The sequence below is a fragment of the Somniosus microcephalus genome, chromosome 10 (assembly GCF_052327205.1).
Source record: "Somniosus microcephalus isolate GS21.2 chromosome 10, FLI_Smic_1.0, whole genome shotgun sequence".
Classification (NCBI taxonomy): Eukaryota; Metazoa; Chordata; class Chondrichthyes; order Squaliformes; family Somniosidae; genus Somniosus; species Somniosus microcephalus.
This window is the reverse complement of record NC_140996.1, coordinates 54053141-54075741: the sequence shown is the minus strand read 5'-3', so window position 1 is coordinate 54075741 and position 22601 is coordinate 54053141.

The following is a 22601-nucleotide window of genomic DNA, read 5'->3' as shown; positions in this document are numbered from 1 at the left end:
CAGCCCAAGGCTCCTCTGACCGGGGTCGAGCCAACGATCCCCAAACCCGCCGACAGCCGAACCAGCCGGTGCCCAGCCGCCCCCGACCCCACCTCAGGAGAGAGGTGTGGCGCAGCTCGCTGGGGTTCCACGATCCACGTGTAGGCGGAACGCCTGAAAGGATCAAACGCAGACTGGTTCAAAACCTTGCACTTCCTAGTTGGATTGGTGAGCATGTTTCTGGCCCTTCACAATCAGATCTAGATAGGTTTACGGGGGGTGGATTTAAGGGTATAATTAGCATGAGTTGTTGTCCCTCGATGTTCCGTGTGTTTCCTTATTTCATGATGATTTTTGTAGAGTATAAGATGCCTGTATTTGCCTTAGTTAGTATTGTGTCATTATGATTTGTTTGTGTTTTTCCCTCCCATGTACTCTCTTATCTGCTTGCATTTGATTTATTTTTCCATTTGGAATAAAATTTCATTTTGTTTTCATCAAACTTGGTCTACAAGAGTTTTCTCTACATTGTAGTTCCTGCCCCAAAGTCCAGAGTATAGAATCTAAGGGGCGAGTGTGTCGAACCACTCAAGGTTTTACTGTGCAAGAGAGAGAGGCCTCTAGAGAGAGAAACCTCGGCGATCTAAAACCACTTACACCCGGTCCCTGCTTTCTCCCCATACCCCTTGATCCCTTTAGCCTTAAGAAATATATCCAACTCCTTCTTGAATATATTTAATGAATTGGCCTCTGCTGCCTTCTGTGGTAGAGAATTCCACAGGTTCACCACTCTCTGGGTGAAGAAATTCATCCTCATTTCTGTCCTAAATGGCCTACCCCTTATCCTTAGACTGTGACCCCTGGTTCTGGACTCCCCGACCATCGGGAACATCCTTCCTGCATCTAGTCTGTCCAGTCCTGTCAGAATTTTATTACATCCACTTCTCAAGGGATCATGCAAGTATAACCGCGTGTTCAGTTGGCTTTGCAAATATGGCAGTCTTGCCAATGGTGCAGGGCGTCATAGACTACACACATGTGGCCCTTAGGGCACCCCATCAAAACCCAGCTATCTTTGTCAACCGCAAGGGCTTCCACTCCCTCAACGTGCAGCTGGTGTGTAACCGCAAGAAGGAGATTTTGCATGTTTGCGCCAAATTCTGTGGTAGTTGCCATGACTCTTTCATCCTGCAGAACTGTGTTCCTCCATTCTTCAATCCGCCAAACCAACTTAACGGATGGCTCCTTGGTGACAAGGGCTACCCAGTGAAGAAGTGGCTAATGACACCAATCAGGAGGCCAGCTAATGAGGCTGAAGAGTGCTACAACGCCAGCCACACTTCGACCAGGCCCATCATCGAGCAAACCATTGACTTGCTGAAGATGCGATTCCGATGCCTTGACAGATCAGGTGGAGCCCTATAGTGTGCAGCAGCCAGGGTCTCCAGAATGGTCGTGGTCTGCTGTGCACTGCACGCCATGACACAGCATCATGGCTTGCAGCTTCCTGATGAGCAAATGGCTCAGCTCATAGCCTCCTCAGATGAGGAGGAGGAGGAGGAATGAGTGGCGGCATATCGACCAGCAGCAGTGGCAGCACGTGAGCACATGGCTGCCCGTGATGCAAGGGATGCACTCATCCTGGCCAGATTTGCATAGGTTGCCCATTGTGGCATATGTACTTGGCTCCTTCTTAACACATGATAGATAATGGACATGACTCTGTGGCCTCCTTTCACTCTGACCACCAACCTGACCACGCAAGTGTCGCGGAGCCCATAATATGGAGCTGCCTAAGCCGAAATAACAGATGCCATCACGCCAACAGTTTGCATTTTAATGCATTCACACAGGAATGGCATTTCATAGAGTCATAGATAGAGTCATAGGGGGAGAAATTCGGTATCGCCCCATTTGGGGCGCAATTATCGGCCGGGCGCAAAGATTAGTTCCGAGCGCTAATTATCTCCTCCAACAGCAAACTTGGCTTTTATCGCCCCTGGAGGTGATTGGAGCGCTAAATCAGGCGCTACACAACTCTCTTAAGGCGCTAAGGCCAAGGAGCAAGGCGCTACCTCAGAGGGCGGGTGCAGCGCAGGTGCTGCAAGTTAGCGATTGAACACAGAGGGGGAGAAATTTGGTATTGCCTCATTTGGGGTGCAATTATCGGCCGGACGCAAAGATTAGCACCTGGCGCTAATTATCGCCTCCGACAGCAAACTTGGCTTTTATCGCCCCTGGAGGTGATTGGAGCGCTAAATCAGGCGCTTCACATCTGTCTTAAGGCGCGAGGCGCTAACTCACAGCGCTGGCGAAGCTCATATGATGTCAATCAGCAATGGAACACAGACACACTGGCACCGGCCAATTCTTAAAGGGGAGTTCTGATGAATGGTCATCGACCTGAAACGTTAACTTTGTTTCTCTCTTCACAGATGCTGCTTGACCTGCTGAGTTTCTCCAGCATTTTCTGTTTTTATCTTAAAGGGGAGGGTTTATCTTGGTCTCCATCTACATCCTGTTCATTGCAGCTTTGAGTCTCAGCCTGGAGAGACCTGTACATCAAATCTGCTGGAAAGAACGATGGAGAGGACCAGGGAAAGAGCTCAGAGTGCAGCCCCCACAGTCTCTTCTAAATAGATACAAGGAAGGGCAAATCAAAATGACCCTGCAAAGTGCTGCTCAGTATGCAAAACTCCTTCATACAGTGTAGAACCTCTCCAGAAGTCTCTCTCAATCTCTCTCAGAATGCATGATGCAAAAATGTCACCAACAAAAAAAGGCAAGAAGCGGTCGCCTTTAAATAGCACTCCCCCAGTCCCTTCCCGACTGCAAAATGCACCCCTCAACCTGTCGTTGCTAGCGGCAGGCATTAAGGCAGAGGGCGCCACTCAATTTCCAGTCCGGGGCACTACTGGGGCGTTGCGCACTCGACTGACGTCATGATCTGCCGGTGCAGGTGACCGTGGCGGTAGTGTTTAGCGCCGCTGCAAAATGTCCGGTCAATTTCGCGAGAGGCGCAGATATCGCCGTGCCCGGGCGCTAGTTGGTTTGCGCCCCACTTAGCGATATCTTAAGGCGCTAACGGGTGGAGCTACCAACTGAATTTTTCCCCCAGACACACTGGCGCCAGTCAGTTCTTAAAGGGGAGGGTCAATCTTGCTCTGCAGCCACACCCTGCTCAGTGGAGCCTTGAATCTCAGCCTGGGTAGACCTGTGGCTAAATCTAGCACCCAGACACTATGGAAAGGGCCAGGGAACGAGCGCAGCAACTCTGCGAGCGGGCTTTGGAGGCTCTGGTTCGCGGGGTGGAGCGCAGAAGATCCATTCTGTACCCAGAGAGTGGCAGGAGGCCTTTGCCAAGCGAGTACAGGAAAGTGTGGAGGGAGGTGGCTCAGAGAGTGTCCTAAAGCAGCATGCTGCCTAGGACCCATGTGCAATGTAGGAAAAAGTTCAACGACCTCACTTGTGTCGTCAGGGTGAGTGCCTTTTTTTCAAAACCTCTTCATCTCTCCATCTTCACCTCACTTTATGGCCAGAGGGTCTTGAAAGCCCCAATGCCCAACACTCATCCAACACCTATGGCCCTTTCATGAAACACACACGCGCATTCCACACTTTGCATACAGTAAGGGCTATTCAACCATGGGAGGCATTTCAGGCAAGATCATGGCTGCATACAGTAAGGGCTATTCAACCATGGGAGGCATTTCAGGCAAGATCATGGCTGCATACAGTAAGGGCTATTCAACCATGGGAGGCATTTCAGGCAAGATCATGGCTGCATATTTACTCAGACGCTGTCCTTTTTCTTGCAGGTCAAGCTGTCTCATAATAGGAGACAGCAGCAACGGACCAGTGGAGGGCGGCCTCACCTTCAAGCCCTCAGTGATCTTGAGCAGCAAGTCCACAGGATTGTGGCAAGCCGGGTGATTGGTCCCGTCACCACTGGAGACGCTGACCCCGTTCTGGACACCTTTTTGTCCCCTCTCCTTCCACTTGTTCCTCACAACAGCAGCCTTTGACACTTTCAATCCAAATCACTAAATCGCTACACTCATGCCTCCCTTGCTGCCACACTGTCCTCACGCTAAAGGCACTCTCATACCTCCCTGCTTTCAGATGGTGATTCACCAGGTGAGGAGACGGGCCCTCAAGCTGCCAGTGAGAGTGAAGCTGAAGGCGAGGAGGAAGAGGAAGCTGGATCATCAGCGCCAGCCTCTACCGAGGCAGCCCATGCCCATACTGGGGACACGCCTTCCCTGGAGGGAAGCAGGGGGGAATGGTCTGATGAGGGTGAAGCTCCAGGACCCAGTGGGCTGCAGCAGCGCGAGGGAGTTAGGGAAGCTCGGGGGCCTTCTCCCCAGACGGAGAGTATGGCCTCGAGTCCTGCTGCACTGGACGCAGACCAGTAGCGGGTCCTCGCTGAAATGAGTGCCCAGGCGGAGAAAAGGCACACTGAGCTCATGGCTGCAGTGGAAAGGATGCCCGAATCCATTGAATCACTGGCAAGGAGTGTGGCGCACTTCGCTGTAGCACAGGTGGCTGCTACGCAAATGCTAAGTGCTGCAATGCAGTCAGTGGCTGGTCTCATGCAGATGCAGATTGAGGCCGCGTGAGCACACTGACTGCTGCCACCCTCGCTGGATCGGGCATATTTCCCCAGGGCTTTCACCACGCTGTAGCAGGCCAGCATTCTGTGCTCCGTCAGATTGCTCCGGATGCTGAAGTGCTGCCCCGTGGGAGTGCCAGTGTGTCGGTCGAGCAGGGAGTTGCTGTCCTCTCTCAAGATGACAACATTCCTGCTGCCACCACTGTCACTTCTCCACTGCAGTTGCCACTGTTAAATCTGTGAATTTTGATGTATGGTGTCCTTCAATAAATCGACAGAGACTGCAGAAGAACAATCAACAGGTGTTTACTGGATGAAGGTTACTCTAAAACTAAAGTACAGATTCCTACTCAGGGTTTATATACAGGTGTGGTCACTGCCGGTACTACAGTATACAGGAGCTGTAAAAAGTAGTTCTCCCCTTAAAGGTGCATACACTACAATTCCTCCCCTTTTAGATTAACAGTACCATAACATTCATTTAACAATTAACACTTTTAACATGCAACATTAACTGCAAATAGTCCATTTATAAATTCAGTCTTTGGGGCGGCTTCCTGACCCTTTCTGGATAGCGCCTTTCCTGAGTGTCTTGCTCTTGGTGCGGAGGCGATTCTGGCCCCCTGTCGTCGGTTGGTTCATCAGCTTCCGATGCTACTGTTTCTGGGGTAGATGCTACCTGTATGTCGGGTTCATCACCAGGTACGCGAGACCTGGGGTTGACTCGTTCCTGTGACTCTAGGATCTGGTCGACATGGCGTCTCACAATGTTCTCCCCAACATCCACTGTGTACATTAGTGGCCCCTGCCATGTGCATATTGTTGCTGGTTGCCATTTCTCTGTTCGGTAATCGCGGGCCAAGACTGGTTGCCCTACATTGAAGCTCCTTGTCGGCTTCTCATTGATGTGCTGGAATTGCTTATTCTCAACATCTCTTCATACATTTGGTCTGAGCAAATCCAGACGAGATCTCAACCTTCGGTTAAAGAACATCATGGCCGGGGTCTGTTTGGTGACTGCATGTGTCGCATTTCTGTAGGCTAACAGGAAATTGTCCACCTTATGCTGCAGTGGAATGTCATCATCGCACATGGCCCTTACTGCTTTTTTAAAGGTTTGTACGAACCTCTCAGCCAATCCATTTGTGGCTGGATGACACGGGGCGGATATGTAATGCCTTACCCCATTCCTTTTCATAAATCTTCGAAACTCTTCGGACACAAACTGTGGTCCGTTATCAGAGCAAATCTGCTCTGGCAAGCCGTTCCTGGCAAATATGGTCCGTAGGACTGCAATAGTTTTCTCCATGGTGGTGGAGGACAATTTGAACACCTCAGGCCATTTCGAGTGCGCATCCATGGCTATTAAAAACATTGGCCTAGAAATTGGGTTGTGGGCTCGCCAGGGCTGTAGCGCCAGAAATTTTGCGCCAGCGTTAATGCGGCAGCGCCCGACGAAAATTCGGTTGCGCCGGCCCCAGACGGCGGCGGGCGCTAAAGGAGGGTTTTAGCGCCTGAAAACGGGCGTTGAATTGGGTTTCCCGGCGCTAATCCCCCGCTGCAGCACCCGATGCGGTGCGGCAGGCTGGGGAACTGCAGGCCTCCTCCTTCTGTTAAGGAGGAGCTGCCTGCAGCCGACAACTGTCCGGCGGATTCCCCCGACATCTGAGCCCGGCACCTCGGGGAAGTGCCGGGCTCGCAGCACACACTCATCAGGGCCGCGGGGGGGGGGTGATGCAGGAGTCCGGGAAGGGAGGTGCGGGCAGGCGGCCGCCGGGAACGCGGCCGGCCGCCGCTCCACCTTTATGCGCCGGCGCAAAGGCGTGTAAGAACACTTTTCGCATTCGTTAGTTGCGCCTGCCACGGGCGAGGCGGGCGCAACTGAATTTGGGCTTGGGGCCGGGTTACCATGGCAACCGGGACGCTGCGCACACCGATGACGTCATCGGTGCCGGCGCAGCGCTACCGGCTAACGCCGATGGTAAGGCCCAAGTCAATTTGCAAAACGGCTATAAGTCCGGCGCAAGGCCCTCTAGCGCCACTAATTGGGCGCTAAGCCCACTCAATTTCTAGGCCATTGAGTCCATGAATGGACCAGCAAAATCAATATGCACCCGTTGCCACGGATATGAGGGCCACTCCCATGGGTGTAGAGGGGCATGCGGTGGTGCATTTTGGACCTACTAGCATCCTGAGCAGCTCTTTGTCAGGTCCTCGATTTGCTGATTGATCCCCGGCCACCACACATAAGCCCTAGCAAGGCTTTTCATTTTCACCCCTCCCAGATGGCCTTCGTGAAGCTCATTGAGCACTCTCTCCCTTAACTTGGGTGGAATTACCACTCGGGATCCACACATCAAGGTCCCCTGGCATACTGACAGCTGTTCTCTTCTGGGTGAGAATGCTGGCAACAGTCAGTTGCCATGTGTTGGCCATCCCTTCACCGTCAAATCATATACCCGAGACAATGTCGGGTCATTTCGGGTCTCCTTCTCTATACCAGCGTTAGTTACTGGCAAGCATTCAATTATAGTCCAATGAAATATTTCAACAGGATCCACTGCTGGTGCTTCCTCCGCAGTAGGCAGTGGTAGGCGTGATAGCCCATCAGCGTTTCCATGCTGTTTCGTGCCCTTATACTCGATATCATATTGGTGCACCCCTAGAAAAAGGGACCATCTTTGTAGCCGTTGCGCAGTCATCACCGGAACGCCCTTCTTTGGATTAAAGATGGAGACAAGTGGTTGGTGGTCAGTAAGCAAGGTGAACTTCTGCCCATGCAGATAGTGGTTGAACTTTTTTACTCCCCACACTAGGCTGAGGGCCTCCCTGTCAATCTGGGCGTAGATACGCTCGGCTGAGGTTAGTGACCGAGACGCAAAGGCTACTGACCTCTCCGAGCCATCCGGGAATTTGTGCGACAGCACCACTCCAATACCATAGGTTGATGCATCACATGCCAGCCAAATTGGTAGTGCTGGGTTGAAATGAGCCAACACCTCTTTCGATGTGATCAATTCTTTGCACTTCTGGAAAGCTCATTTACATTCGGCATTCCACTTCCATGGTACCCCCGTTTGCAGTAGCGTGTTCAGTGGGTGTGGTACCGTAGACAAATTTGGCAAGAACTTATGGTAGTAGTTCACCAACCCGAGGAACGACCTCAGTTGTGGCACATTTTCCGGTGCTGGAGCCTTGACTACTGCCTCAATCTTTTCAGGGGACTTATGTAACCCCTCTTCATCGATAACGTGGCCAGAATACGAGATCTGCTTCTGGAAAAACTCGCATTTGTGGCGATTAGCTCGGAGCCCATAATCCTTCAATCTAGTGAGCACCTGCTCCAGGTTGGCGAGGTGATCACTGTCATTTTCGCCCGTGACCAGGATGTCGTCCAAATAACACTGGGTCCCTGGAATCCCTTGCAGGACTTGATCCATTGCCCTTTGCCAAATAGCCGGAGCTGATGCTACCCCGATCACCAGCCGATTGTATTGGTAGAGACCTTTATGCATGTTGATTGTGAAGTACTGTTTCGAGTCTTCTTCTACCTCCATTTGCAGGTACGCCTGGGACAGCTCAATCTTTGTGAAGCATTTCCCTCCAGATAGCGAGGCAAAAATATCTTCAATCCGCGGAAGCGGATATTGTACAGTGTGAAGGACTGGGTTCACTGTCACCTTAAAGTCCCCACAGATGCGAACCTTCTTTGATTCCCCAGGCATATTACTCAACGACCTCTTCATTACAGGAACGATAGGTGTAGCCCACTCGCTCCAGTTCACTTTGGATAGTACTCCTGAACGTTCCAAGCATTCCAGCTCTGCTTCGATGGCTGGGCGGATCGCATAAGGTACCGGTCTGGCGTTAAAAAACTTTGGGCTTGCATTATCCTCTATTTTGATCGTCGCTGTTGTGCCTTTTAGTGTTCCGAGTCCCTCCTGGAACACTTCTTGTGCGTCAGTTAGCATTTTTGACAGTCGTCCAGGTTTGACGTCGTCATCCTTTTTGGCATCTTCAGTCAGTGCTTGTATGGAATGCCAATCTAGCTGTATCTTCCGGATCCATTCACGCCCTAGTAGTGGTGGTCCTCCATCTGGCAATACATATAGGTCCATTTTTGGTGTTTCATTGCCGTTGTATATCACGTTCACCCTTATTTTTCCTTTGGGGTAGACTTTTTGCTCCGTGTACGCCTTCAAGACTATCTCTGTATCTCTCAAGGGTATATGTGAGAATAGCCGCTTGTAGTCCCTTTGGTTAATGACTGTTAGGGCTGATCCTGTGTCCAATTCCATTTTCACTTGGACTCCATTTACCTTGAGCGTGACCCAGATAGTTGGGTGATCCTCCATTTTGATTACATGATGTAGTTTCAGACAACCCAGCTCCTTGCTTCCGGAGTCTGTATCACTTTTCTGTTCGTCTGAACTACTCTCCGTCACCTTATGTACCTTTTTGTACTTCTCCTGTGGAGATTTCTTGCTGCTGGTTTTCTTTCCTGACCTGCAGACACTTGCTATGTGTCCTACTTTTCCACACTGTCTGCACACTTGGTCCTTGAACCAACAATCCTTATGGTCGTGTGTTGTTCTGCCGCAGCGATAACACTTCACTGCTCCATATGACATTTCATTTGTGCCATATTCTTGCGGTCTCCGTTGTATCTCTGCAGAACCCCGTGCAGCTGCTTCGTGTGATACTGCCATACTGAAAGCCTTGTCCAGCGTAAGATCCTTTTCTGATATAAGCCGTTTCTGGGTTCCTTCACTTTGAAGCCCACACACAAACTTGTCCCTTAAAGTATCTGCTAGTCCCATTCCAAACTGGCAGTGTTTCGATAGTTTGTGCAGTTCCGTTAAATACTCAGCATTACTTTCGTCTTTATGCTGGTTCCTTTTGTGAAACTTAAATCTTTCTGCTATCAGCAGCGGTGCAGGGTTTAAGTGGTCCTATAGGATTGCCACTATGCTTTCAAAATCCTTTCCCACTGGCTTCTCTGGGGTTACTAGATTTCACAGTAAGCCGTACGTTTTTGCACCCATGGAATTCAACAATACCAGTGCTTTCCTGGCATCTGGCACTTCATTCACCTTGCAGTACACTTCTACACGTTCTATATATGTTGCCCAATCTTCGACTTCATTGTCGAACGCTGTGACACTGCCACTCTTCGGCATCCCTGGGTGTGGTTAGACTGGCTAAAAATGGCATCTCCCGCGCTCTCCCTTCTTCTCCGCTGGCTCAAAATGGCATCTCCCGCGCTTCCTTTCTTCCCCTGCGGACGCTGCTCAGCCCTTGAAACCCCGGCTGCGCTCTGCGCGTTTTCCCCTCTCTCGTTGACGCCGCTCGGTCTTCAACACTGGCTGAGCCCTGTGCGCTTTATCCTCTCTCTTACCCCGTTGATGCTGCTCGGCTTTTTTCTGTGCCGTCGGTCGGCTCCAGCCGCCGCTGTCCGGGAAGGGTCTGTGCCGTACCTGCTGCCAGCCCGCTGCGCTGGATCGTCGCGACTGGGGTACCAAGCCCAGCTCTCCACAGCCTCCTCTGCGATGTTCAAGTCCTCTCCGGATGGTCAACGCCCGCACTGGTGGAATCGGCTTTCTTCTACAGAGTTGCAGGTAGGTTCGAATCGACTTGTCGCCACTGTTAAATCCGTGAATTTTGATGTATGGTGTCCTTCAATAAATCAACAGAGACTGCAGAGGAACAATCAACAGGCGTTTACTGGATGACGGTTACTCTAAAACTAAAGTACAGATCCCTACTCAGGGTTTATATACAGGTGTGGTCACTGCCGGTACTACAGTATACAGGAGCTGTAAAAAGTAGTTCTCCCCTTAAAGGTACATACACTACAGCCACCACCTGCAGGACAGACTGCTGCCGCCCATGCAGAGTTGCAGCAGTCAGCAGCTGGGCCCTCCAGGCACAGAGCTGGTCCAGACCGTCCCTCAAGGGCATCTGCAGTCTCAGTTTCTGACACTCAGCAGCCTTCCCCCAGCTTTGCTGCAGCCACTGGGGTCCCAGTGCAGAGGAGCTGCAGGGTGGGAAGGGGACACTTTCGCAAGGGAAGCAAATCACCCTCGAAGGGCAATAAGTAGGAGGTGTGGTAAAATGTTTTTCATTGTTTTTTTGAAGGCCGAGGTTCGTGGTCTAATTTTTGTTACTGTTTTGGACATTGTCTCCTGGTTGTGAGAGCCAGTTATGTGAATGACTGTCTTTTTTCATGTTTCATTCTTGTCATGCGGAAATGAGACACAGTTTGTGAAATAAAGAAGTGTCTGTATTCAAAATGTGCATGTTTGGTCTTTGCACTCATTGTTGCCTTGACCAGCTTAGCGGTTGCGGGGTGGTTTCCTTCAGGTTGTTTGAATGGCAGGAGCCATTTCCTCAGAGGGTGCCTAGAAGCGACTTGCTATGAGCCTTTGATGGACGGCCCTTCCACTTTGTGCCTCCCTCCCGCCTTGGTGTTGCTGATGATCATCCTCCTCATTTTCCTCCTCCTCCTCCTCCTCTGGTGGTGCTCCAATGTCTGGTGGCATTGGCTGGGTCCTGAGGATTGCCAGGTTATGCAGCATGCAGCACACAACAACGAAGTGGGAGACTCGCTCAGGCGAGTACTGTAGTGCTCCTCCAGAATGGTCCAGACAGCGGAACCGTTGCTTGAGCACGCCGATTGTGTGCTCAACGATGTTTCTGGTAGCTTGATGGCTCTCGTTGTATCGTAGCTCAGCAGGGGTGCTGGGCGAACGGAGCGGCGTCATCAGCCAGGTGCACAGCGGATATCCCTTGTCCCCGAGAAGCCAACCTCCTGGGTGATGCGGTGCCTGGAAAAGGTCTGCCACAGAAGTGTGGCGCAGGATGAAGGCATCATTGCTGCTGCCTGGAAAGTGGGCATTGACAGTGAGTATCAGCTGTCTGTGGTCACAGACCAACTGGATGTTTAAGGAATGGAAGCCCTTCCAGTTGCAGAACTCCTCGGCATTCTCTTGCGGCACCCACAAAGCCACATTTGTGCAGTCAATGGCGCCCTGCACCATGGGGAAGCCCGCTATCCTAGCAAAGCCCATTACGCTTTCTTGCTGCTTGTCCGGGGTCATGGGGAAAGAGATGTACTCTTGTCTCCTTTTAAAGAGGGCATTTGTTACCTGATGGATGCAGCAATGCACCGCGAACTGGGAGATATTGGCGATGTCCCCAGTACCTGATTGAAATGAGCTGGTGGCATAAAAGTTGAGAGCCACTGTTATCTTCACTGCCACTGACAGAGAGGTCCTGCTGCTCAGTTGAGGCTGCAGATCTGGCTGAAGCAGGTGGCACAGCTCAGTGGCCACCTCCTTGCTGAATCGCAGCCTTCGCAAACACTGCTCCTCAGACATATTAATGTAGGAGCACTGTTGGCGAAAAACCCTGGGAGGGTAAGGTCTCCTGTACCGAGGCCTGTTAGCCCTCCTCCATCTTGCCATGATTGCCACACTTTCTGCGTCGCTGTGCCCTCCGAATGTGATGGAGAAGGACGACGTTCCCATTCATTGCAGCCCCCATAGTATCTGGCCAATCAAATTTATGAAGGACAAAAAGCAAAGTACCTGCAAATTCATGGTCAGAAGCCAAAACTACGTCAGACAGCGTTGACTCAATGCAGAAGTCTCTCTTTCTCTCTTTTGTCTGTCTGCAAATCTCTCTCTCTCAGAACGAGTGGTGCAAAAATGGCTACCACACAAAAGCCAGGAAGAGGCCCCCTTTAAATAGCGCCCCCCCCCAGCTCCACAGCAACTGGGAAGTGTTCCAGTCAACCTGTCATTGGCAGCGCCAAGCAGAAAGGAGGGGGGCGCCACTGAATTTCCAGTCCGGGGTGCCCCAAGGGCGTTGCACTCTCGAATGACATCAAGATCTGCGTGCGCAGGAGATCGGGCGGTTTTGTTTAGCGCCGCCGCAAAATGTCCAGTCAATTTCGCGAGAGGCGCAGATATTGCTGCGCCCGAGCGCTAGTTGATTTGAGCCCCACTTAGCGCCCTCTTAAGGTGCTAACGGGTGGCGCTACCAACTGAATTTCTCCCCCATAGAGTTATGCAGCACAGAAAGAGGCCCTTTGGTCCATCGTGTCTGCGCTGGCCATCAAGCCCTGTCTATTCTAATCCCATTTTCCAGCACTTGTTCCGTAGCCTTGTATGCTATGGCGTTTCAAGTGCTCATCGAAATGCTTCTTGCATGTTGTGAAGGTCCTGCCTCTACCACCCTTTCAGGCAGTGAGTTCCAGATTCCAACCACCCTCTGGGTGAAAAAGTTTTTCCTCCAATCCCCTCTAAACCTCCTGCCCCTTACCTTGGAACTATGCCCCCTGGTTATTGACCCCTCTACTAAGGGGAAAAGTTACTTTCTATGTACCCTATCTATGCCCCTCATAATTTTGTACACCTCAATCAGGTTCCCCCTCAGCCTTCTCTGCTCTAAGGAAAACAGCCCCAGCCTTTCCAGTCTCTCTTCATAGCTGAAACGCTCCAGCCCAGGTAACATCCTGGTGAATCTCCTCTGCACCCTTTCCAATGCAATCACATCCTTCCTATAGTGTGGCGACCAGAACTGCACACAGTATTCCAGCTGTGGCCTAACTAGCGTTTTGTACAGCTCCATTGTAATCTCCCTGCTCTTATATGCTATGCCTCGGCTAATGAAGGCAAGTATCCCATATGCCTTTTTAACCATCTTATCTACCTGTCCTGCTGCCTTCAGGGATCTATATACATGCACACCAAGGTCCCTCTGATCCTCTGTCCTCCCTAGGATCCTACCATTCATTGTGTTTTCCCTTGCCTTGTTAGTCCTCCCAAAATGAATGATCTCACACTTTTCCAGGTTAAATTCCATTTCCCACTGTTCTGCCCGTCTAACCAACCCGTCTATATCGTCCTGTAGCCTGAGGCTTCCCTCCTTGCTATTTACCACTCCACCAATTTTCGAGTCATCTGCGAACTTACTGATCATACCTCCTACATTCATATCTAAAATTTCATCAATAAATAAAAACATTCACCCAATCTGCACACAAATCTGGACATTATATCCCTTGTCAGCTGCACCCACACAGCCTTGATTTCTTTGGGAGGCCTCTTTTTCCCAGATGACAGAAAGAGCACCTCCCTGCTAGCTCTCGCCCCCTCAACCAGGATGCCCAGTACCTCATCCGAGAACCTTGGAGAGGCCCTTGCCTTGGAGTTGGCCATTTGTTCCCTGCCATTAGTTTCAATCAAAGTTAAAACAATGGCAGTGCAGCAACAGCTACACAGTTTACAGGTTGAGCAACATTGATCATGTTTGTACTTGTTGCATAGGCACAGGAGGCAGAGGGAATACAGACTGCACAGAACTCTGACAACTCCTGGTTTCAGACGCTCACAGGAATGCACCTACCACCGCAGGACTATCTACCTGTTATGACTGCAAAGCACTGTATGGAACTATTTGGTTAACCATGGAGATAAGTTACTGAGTTGTGCCATCCCACTGGGACTCAAACTGAAGCAGCAATTCATCAGAAGATGAGCTCTTGCCTGTAGCAATCAAAGTGACCACAGCCCTAAACTCCAACATCATTCCAGCCCACCAAAGGAGACATGTTAGGAGTGACCCATTCCTCAATGCAGTGTTGTGTTCAGAGAGTCACTGGGGATAATTTAAAACCCCGGGAACGGGTGGGTTGTGTGCAGGTGAGAAGTAAAAATTTTAAAAATCTCAAAACTGATTCCAACCTGCCCACTTCTGGTTTTAATGGAAGCGGGTCGCAGCGTGTAGGATTCGCAGAATTGGATTTTATATTAATAAGGGTCAAATGGCAGAAGAGGCTGTGATTTTAAAGACTGTTTTAAAAGAAGCCCAGAAAAAGGGGCATACAAAATGGCCACCATACCATGTGACCAGCTTATTGGGACACTTTAAAATGGTTCCTGTGCAACCTCAGACAGATTTGTGGATTCAACCCACGGTAAGTTCTGGAAGCCGTTTCGGAGACCACGAAACCAGACCCACACGTATGCATATGGATTAGATGCAGATCTAGTCAAGATCGGCCTGGAGACAGAGGCCATCAAAATGTTGCCCCAGACAAAAGGGGACAATTTCGTATTCATGAGAACAGCACCCAGGACTAGATAACGAGATCAGCAGGCCATTAAAAACAATGGAGGTAATTTCAAACCAGAGATGGGCCTGTTACCAGCAGTTTAAGACATTTTAAAATATAATGGCTACCCCACTGTGCTCGCAGCCCGCCAAAAATAAAACAAAGACTAACCTGATTTTGGGCGGGAAGTGAAGCCTCTGGAAGAAAGGTATATCTGGAGAGACTTTTCGGCAGTGGGGAGAGAGGCGAGAGCGAGTTGGAAACCAGACAGTTGCAAGCTTGCAGCTTGAGCTCAGACACACAGCTTGAACCCGGACACCCAGAAGAAGAAGCAGTCAATCGCAGGAGGAAGAAGAAAGCCAACATCGAGAAGGCCGTCTCGAAGCCGGCGTTCCGCCCCGGGGAAGCACATCGGGAGATCATCGACCATCCCCGGGCCGTTGCCGGAACGAGAGGCCATCGACCCAGCTTGGGAGAAGAAACAAAAAATAAAGGTCCCAAGCGAAGAAACCTTCCAGCCACCCCGGCTTGGGAGACGAGAGGAAAGGAACCTGAAGAAGCGATGAGAGCCAGCCCAAGGCTCCTCTAACCAGGGTTGAGCCGACGATCCTCGACCCCGCCGACATCCAGGCCCGCTGGTGTCCAGCCGCCCCTGACCCCCACCTCAGGAGAGAGGTGTGGCGCAGCTCGCAGGGGCTCCACGATCCACGTGGAGACGAAACGCCTGAAAGGACCAAACACAGACTCGATTTCAAAACCTTGCACTTCCTAGTGGGATTGGTGAGCATGTTTCTGGCCTTTCACAATCAGATCTAGATAGGTTTAATAAGGGGGTGGATTTAAGGGTACAATTAACATGAGTTGTTGTCCCTCGATGTTCCGTGTGTTTCCTTATTTCATGATGATCTTTGTAGAGTATAAGATGCCTGTATTTGCTTTAGTTAGTACTGTGTCGTTCTGATTTGTTTGTGTGTTTTTCCCTCCCATGTACTCCCTTATCTGCTTGCATTTGATTTGATATTTTTCCTCATGCAGTAAAATTTCATTTTGTTTCATCAAACTTGGTCTACAAGAGTTTTCTCTACATTGTAGTTCCTGCGCCTAAGTCCAGAGTATAGAATCTAAGGGGCGAGTGGGTCGAACCACTCAAGGTTTACTGTGCAAGAGAGAGAGGCCTCTAGAGAGAGAAACCTCAGGGAAACCTCTCGAGGAAAACCCCTTACACGTGAGCGACCAATCCATTCCCAGGAGGCTGCGTGCCTCGATTTTAACTGGATTTTTATTTTTCACCCATTTCAGCCGGGTTTTCTTGGCCACGGGAAACCCAACAATAAAAGGAAGTGAGAAGGACTGAATCCATAAGGTGAGTGCCTTTATAACACAGCTTGTGGGCCAGGAGGAGCAGGAGTGGTTCCTCCAGGCCAAACAAGCTTAACTGCTTCCCTCCCCGCAACCAGTTGACCCCCACCTCCACGATCTTCAAACCTCCCCCCAAATCTCCCTCCTGACACTCCCCCATGAACTCCGATTCCCCCCCTCACGCTCGACCCCCACTACAATCTCTCCCTTCCAACCACGATCCGCCCCACTACAATCTCCCCACCCTGACCGTGATCCCCCCCCCCCAACCTCCTCACAATCTCTTCCTCCCTTCTCTGTGACCACAGCTGTGGCACTTGTGCCACAGACTTTCCTGTCCAATAGGCAGGCAGCCTAGCATGTATCTGAATTCATCTTATGAGCTCCTGCTGTGCAGAGCTTGGCACTTAAGATGAAAGTTTGCTCCGGGATGTGATGTTGACTTGAACAATAATTCATGAAGTTGCAGTGAATCATACATTCTGAAACAATTCAACCTTCAAGATCTAATCCACAAAGAGAGAAAACTGATGGCCAGCTATCCTCTTTGATTGTAGCTAATAACAACAGTTGCTGAGAGAAACAACAGGGTGCAGGAATAATATAAAGAGGCCTTACCCAAACAGCAGGCTGCTACTTGAAGAGTGCCTTGGAGTTTTGAAGCAACAATTCCATGCCTGAATCACTGGGGATGTGGGGATTGGGTATTTCCTTAAAGAAGTTATGTATCGATATGCTCATTCTGCATGACAACATCATCTAAAAAGATAAAACACACAACACCAATGAACTATGGCATCTTAAGTAAGGAGCCTGTAGCATCAGCAATTGATTGCCATATTTTCTATCTGAACTCTAACGCTGGCACAGTTTCACTATTATGGGAGTATTAAAGGCTACTCCTTCTGCTCATAGTCTGTAGTGTTAATGCTGTTCTGCAGTGTACAGTTATGGTATGCTGCTCCGCTGAAGTTAATGGCCAAGTAATTCCGGTCTCAACACGTGAGTACGGATGGGGTACTCATGCGTGGGCCCGTTGGAAGTGCCGGATTTCAGCATGCACAGCGCATGCGCGGAAAACCAGCATTTCCTCTCCTCTGAACCAAGGGGTTAAGAGGCGGTTCCCTTGCGACGTTTGAGGCAGCGTGTATGCGTTGAACTTCGTTTTTTTTGACAGGTTTGTCCGTGCGTGTAGGCCTCCACTTTTTACGAATGTAAAAAGCAGACGTAAGGACTTAGTTTTATAAGGTAAGTGGTCTAATTATTAAAGTTAGACATTTTTTTCCACAGATTTATTATTTTTAAAGAATTTACAGTAAGGTAGGGTATTTTTGGACCTGATTTCTTGAAAAAAAATGTTGGCAGAAATTTGATTAATTGTTTAAATTAGTTTTTTAAAGTTATTAATAGTTAATTTAATTATTGGAATGTTTTTTTAACTTTTATTTAAAGTTTAAGTGTGTTTTGGGCGCCCGTACTTTTCATGAGCTTGACAGGCCTATGTCTAACTCATGAATGAAGTTTTCTAAACTCCCATTGGTTGCCCAGTGCTCACGTGATCCCAGCCGATTCATCGCACTAAGTACGCCGCTGGATCACGCACGCACAGCGCGCCGGGAGCTGAACCGTGCCACAGACCGGAAATCCACACAGGCCCAGTCATAAAATGTCAGCGCGATATGTAAGTGTAGGTCGGGGGCTTGCTCCCGCGGGAAGCCCCCGACCCGAATTTCTGGGCCATTGTCTTGTCAGTGTTTCATCACAAGGCAAGGCAGCATTCACTTACAGATAGTACTGATGTATTTGACTCCGGTTTTGCTTGTGGGAGGCTTACTGTGCTGTTGTCTGGAAGAGACTACATGCCCACTTTCTGCCCACTTATCAGGCAAAACAGATTGGAGAATCATGTTTATTTTAAACTAAGTTGCTAACCGAATAACATGGAAGTGGAATCAGGCTGCAGTGAGTTTTAATTTACAATGTGCGCTAAACTTTCAAATTGAGAACTCTTTGAATGCTTTTATTTAGCTTATCTCTATTGGGACTTTTTCTCAGAAGCAGGTCATTCATGGGGGGAAAAATTCAGTGGTGCCCCCTTTGGGGCGCTAATGTCGCCGGGTGCTAATTTTAGTAAATTCAGTAGTAGCGCCCCAAGCAGGAGAAACAGCAACAAAAACTTGCATTTATATAGCGCCTTTAATGTAGTAAAAGGTCCCACTGTGTTTCACAGGAGTATTATAAGACAAAAAATTTGACACCGAGCCACATAAGAAGGAATTAGGGCAGGTGACCAAAAACTTGGTCAAAGAGGTAGGTTTTAAGGAGCACCTTAAAGGAGGAAAGAGGTAGCGAGGCGGAGCGGTTTAGACAGGGAATTCACGAGCTTCGGGATGTTACAGAGGTGGAAATAGGTGGTCTTAGTTATGCTGCGGATATGTGGTTGAAAGCTCATTTCATGGTCAAATATGACACCAAGGTTGCGAACCGTGTGGTTCAGCCTCAGACAGATGTTAGGGAGAGGGATGGAGTCAGTAACTAGGGAACGGAGTTTGTGGCAGGGACCAAAAACAATGGCCTAGAAATTCAGTATAGCCACGTTTGGGGCGCTACAGCCGGGTGGCCGCTAAAGTTTGCGCCCGGCGCAACTTCGCGCCACCTTCGCCGATATTCAGTGGCATCGCCCCAAGAGGTTGCTGCTGCGCTAAAACAGGCGATGCACGACTATCATTAGGCGCTAAGCCGGCGGCCCGGGGCGAAACCCCCGAGGGTGGGCGCAGCGCAGGTGCGGCGAGTTGCTGATTGACGGCAGACACTCTGGCGCCGGTGAGCTCTTAAAGGGGGAGGGTGGATTTGTTTGCCTGCCACGCCCTGCACACTGCAGCCCTGAAGCAAGGCCTGACCACTGCTGCTTGATCTGGACAACGCCCAGGACTATGAAGAAGGCCAGGGAGAGAGCGCAGTGCTTCAGCGACGGTGACCTGAGGGTGCTGGTTGGCGCAGTGGAGCGCAGGCGCCATGTTCTGTTCCCTGAAGGTGGCAGGAGGCCGCTGCCCAGCGCCTATCGGAAAGCCTGGAGGGAGGTGTCAAACAGGGTGACCTCCAACAGCGTGGTTGCCAGGACTCCTGTGCAATGCCGAAAAAAGTTCAACGACCTCACTCGGGTTGTCAGAGTGAGTACCCTTTCCAGTGTCCTCCTCATCCCTGCATGTGCACCTCAGTTTATGGGCAAAGGGACCTGAAAGCCCTAATGCCCAACCCTCATCCAGCAGCTATGGGACTGTCATGAAAATCACTTGCACATTCTGCACTTTACACATTGTAAAAGCTATTCGACCATGGGAGGCTGTACAGCCCAGATCAGGGCTTCAAACTGTCAGGGCTAGTCCATCATGGGAGGCAGTGCAGACAAGATCAGTGCTTCACGCTGTGCTTAGAGGCCGTCCTTTCTCTTACAGGGCAAGGTGGCGCACAACCGAAGGCAGCAGCGTGAGACCGGGGAGGCCATCCTGACCTCAAACAGCTCTCCGACCTGGACCAGCATGTGGAGCGCATTATGTCAGGCCGGCTGATTGGCCCCGTCGCCAGTGGAGATGCCGACCCTGTTCTGGGCCCCAATGGTAAGGGCATCACCTTTTTGACCTATCTCTTTCCATTTGCGCCTCAGAACAGCATCCTTTGCCACTGTCGGCCCAATGCAGTGCATAGCAGCGCTCATTCCTCCCTCACTGCTGCCCTGACCTCACTCTAAAGCAATTCTTGTGCCTCCCTGCTTTCAGATGGAGAATCGCCAGGTGAGGAGGCGGGCCCTCAACCTGGCACTGTGAGTGAATCGGAGGGCGAGGAGGAGGAAGAGGAAGAGGAAGCCGGACCATCAGTGCCACCCTCAGCCGAGGCAGCCCATGGCGATGATGGGGACACGTCTTCCCTGGAGGGGAGCCGGGGGGAAGGGTCGGAGGAGAGTGAAGCTCCGGGGCCCAGCGGCCTGCAGCAACGCGGGAGGGGTGGGGAAGCTCGGCGGCCTTCTCCCCGGAGGGTGAGTGCGGCCTCCAGTCCTGCTACGGTGAGCGCAGAGGAGGTGCGGCTCCTAGAGGAAATGGCCGTCCAGGCTGAGTGCAGGCACACTGAGCTCATGGCTGCAGTGGCAAGGATGCCTGACTCCATAGTGTCTCTGTCAAGGAGTGTGCAGGAATTCGGAGCAGCACAGGCCAGGAGTCTGCAGGACTTCGCGACAGCACAGGCGGCTTCCAGCCAAGTGCTCAGTCGTGCCGTCCATTCACTGGCTGTGTCATGCGGACACAGACCAGGGCCGCATGGGCACTAACTGCTGCCACCCTCGCTGGATCGGCCAGGCATCGCCAGGGCACTCGCCGCGCAGCAGCAGCCCAGCAGTCTGTTCTTCAGCAGTTTGCTGCGCATGCTGCAGTGCTGGCCCGTGTGAGTGCCAATGTCTCAGGCGACCAGGGAGTACCTGTGATCTGTCAGGTTGGCACCATTCCTGCAACCGACACTGCCACTCCTCCATTGCAGCTGCCACCAGCCGCTGGACAGACTGCTGCCGCCCAAGCAGAGTTGGAGCAGTCAGCAGCCGGCCCCTCCAGGGCCAGAGCTGGTCCAGGCCGACCCCCAAGGGCATCTGCCGTCTCGCCATCTGACCCTCAGCAGCCTTCCCCCAGCCTTGCTGCAGCCACTGGGGTCCCATTGAGGAGGAGCTGCAGGGCGGGCAGGGGCCAGTCACGGATGCGAAAGGCATCACCCTCGCAGGGCAAAAAGTAGAAGGTCTGGCCAAATGCTTTGTGTTTTTTGAAAGGCCGAGACTGGTGTATTTGTGTTTTTTGAAAGGCGGAGACTGGTGTATTTGTGATTTTTGAAAGGCCGAGACTGCTCGATTTGTGTTTTTGGGGGGGGCTTCTCTCCATTAGTTTGTTATGTGGGAAGGGCACAGAGGTATCAAAGTAATAAATGTTCTTAAATCGCACTGTCCATGCTTTCTTTTGGAAGTCCTGGTTGCCCTGCTCGGCTGAGGGCTTGTGGAGTGGCTACATTCATCTTGTGCCATTGGCACAAGCCATTCCCTGAGAGGGGGCCTAGAACTGATGTTCAATAAGCCGCCGACGGGCGGCCCTTGCACTTTCTGCCTCCCTCCTGTGCTGGTCCTCCTCCTCCTCCTCCTCCTCCTCCTCCTCCTCCTCCTCTGGTGGTCCTCCAATGTCTGGTGGCAGTGGCTGAGTCCTGCGGATAGCCAGGTTGTGCAGCATGCAGCACACGACCACGAAATGGGAGACTCGCTCAGGCGAGTACTGTAGGGCTCCTCCGGAATGATCCAGACAGCGGAACCGTTGCTTCAGGACGCCGATTGTTTGCTCAATGAGGTTCCTGGTTGCTTGATGGCTGTCATTGTATCCCTCTTCAGCAGGGGTGCTGGGCGCACGGAGCGGGGTCATCAGCCAGGTGCACAAAGGATAGCCTTTGTCCCCGAGAAGCCATCCTCGTGGGTGAGGCTGGGCCTGGAACATGTCTGCCACAGAAGTCTGGTGCAGGATGAAGGCATCGTGGCTGCTGCCTGGAAAGCGGGCATTGACAGCTAGGATGATCTGCCTGTGGTCACACACCAACTGCACGTTGAGCGAATGGTAGCCCTTCCGGTTGCAGTAATCCTCGGCATGCTCTAGAGGTGCCCACAAAGCCACATGCGTGCAGTCAATGGCGCCCTGCACCATGGGGAAGCCCGCTAATGCTGCAAAGCCCATTGCACGCTGTTGCTGCTTGACAAGGGCCATGGAGAAGGAGATGAACTGACGTCTCCTTCTGAAAAGGGCATTGGTCACCTGGCAGATGCAGCAATGTACGGCAAACTGGGAGATGTTGGAAATGTCCCCAGCAGCGGATTGGAAGGAGCCGGTGGCATAGAAGTTGAGAGACACCGTCACCTTCACTGCCACCGACAGAGATGTCCTGCTCCTCAGCTGTGGCTGCAGATCTCCGCGAAGCAGGTGGCAGATCTCAGTGACCACCGCCCTTCGGAATCGCAGCCTCCGAACACACTGCTCGTCAGACATGTTCAAATATGAGAACTGCTGGCGGTATACCCTGGGTGGGTAAGGCCTCCTTAGCCGACGCCTGTTGCTCCTTCTCCCTCTGGCCATGACTGCCACTCTCTCACGGCGTCTCTGAGCCCTTTGAATGCAATGGAGAAGGCCAACGTTTGCACCCATTGCAGCCCCCATTATATGTTTCCAATCAATGCTATGGCTCTGAAGTTAAAGACAAGTGCAAAGCTGTGGCCTGAAGCCACAAGTACCTGTACGAGTGTTGAGCCAAACCAGAAAGCTCTCTACCTTTGTCTCTCTGCAAAGATCCGTCTCTCACAAAGAAGGAGTGTTGCAAAATGGCTGCTATTTCTACTGCAGGAGGAGTGCCCTTTAATTAGCGCCCCCCGCGCCCCGCAGCGACTGGGAACCGTTCCCCTCCACCAGTCGCTAGGGGCGCCAGGCGTGCAATAGGCCGGCGCCACTGAATTTCCGGTTTGGGGCG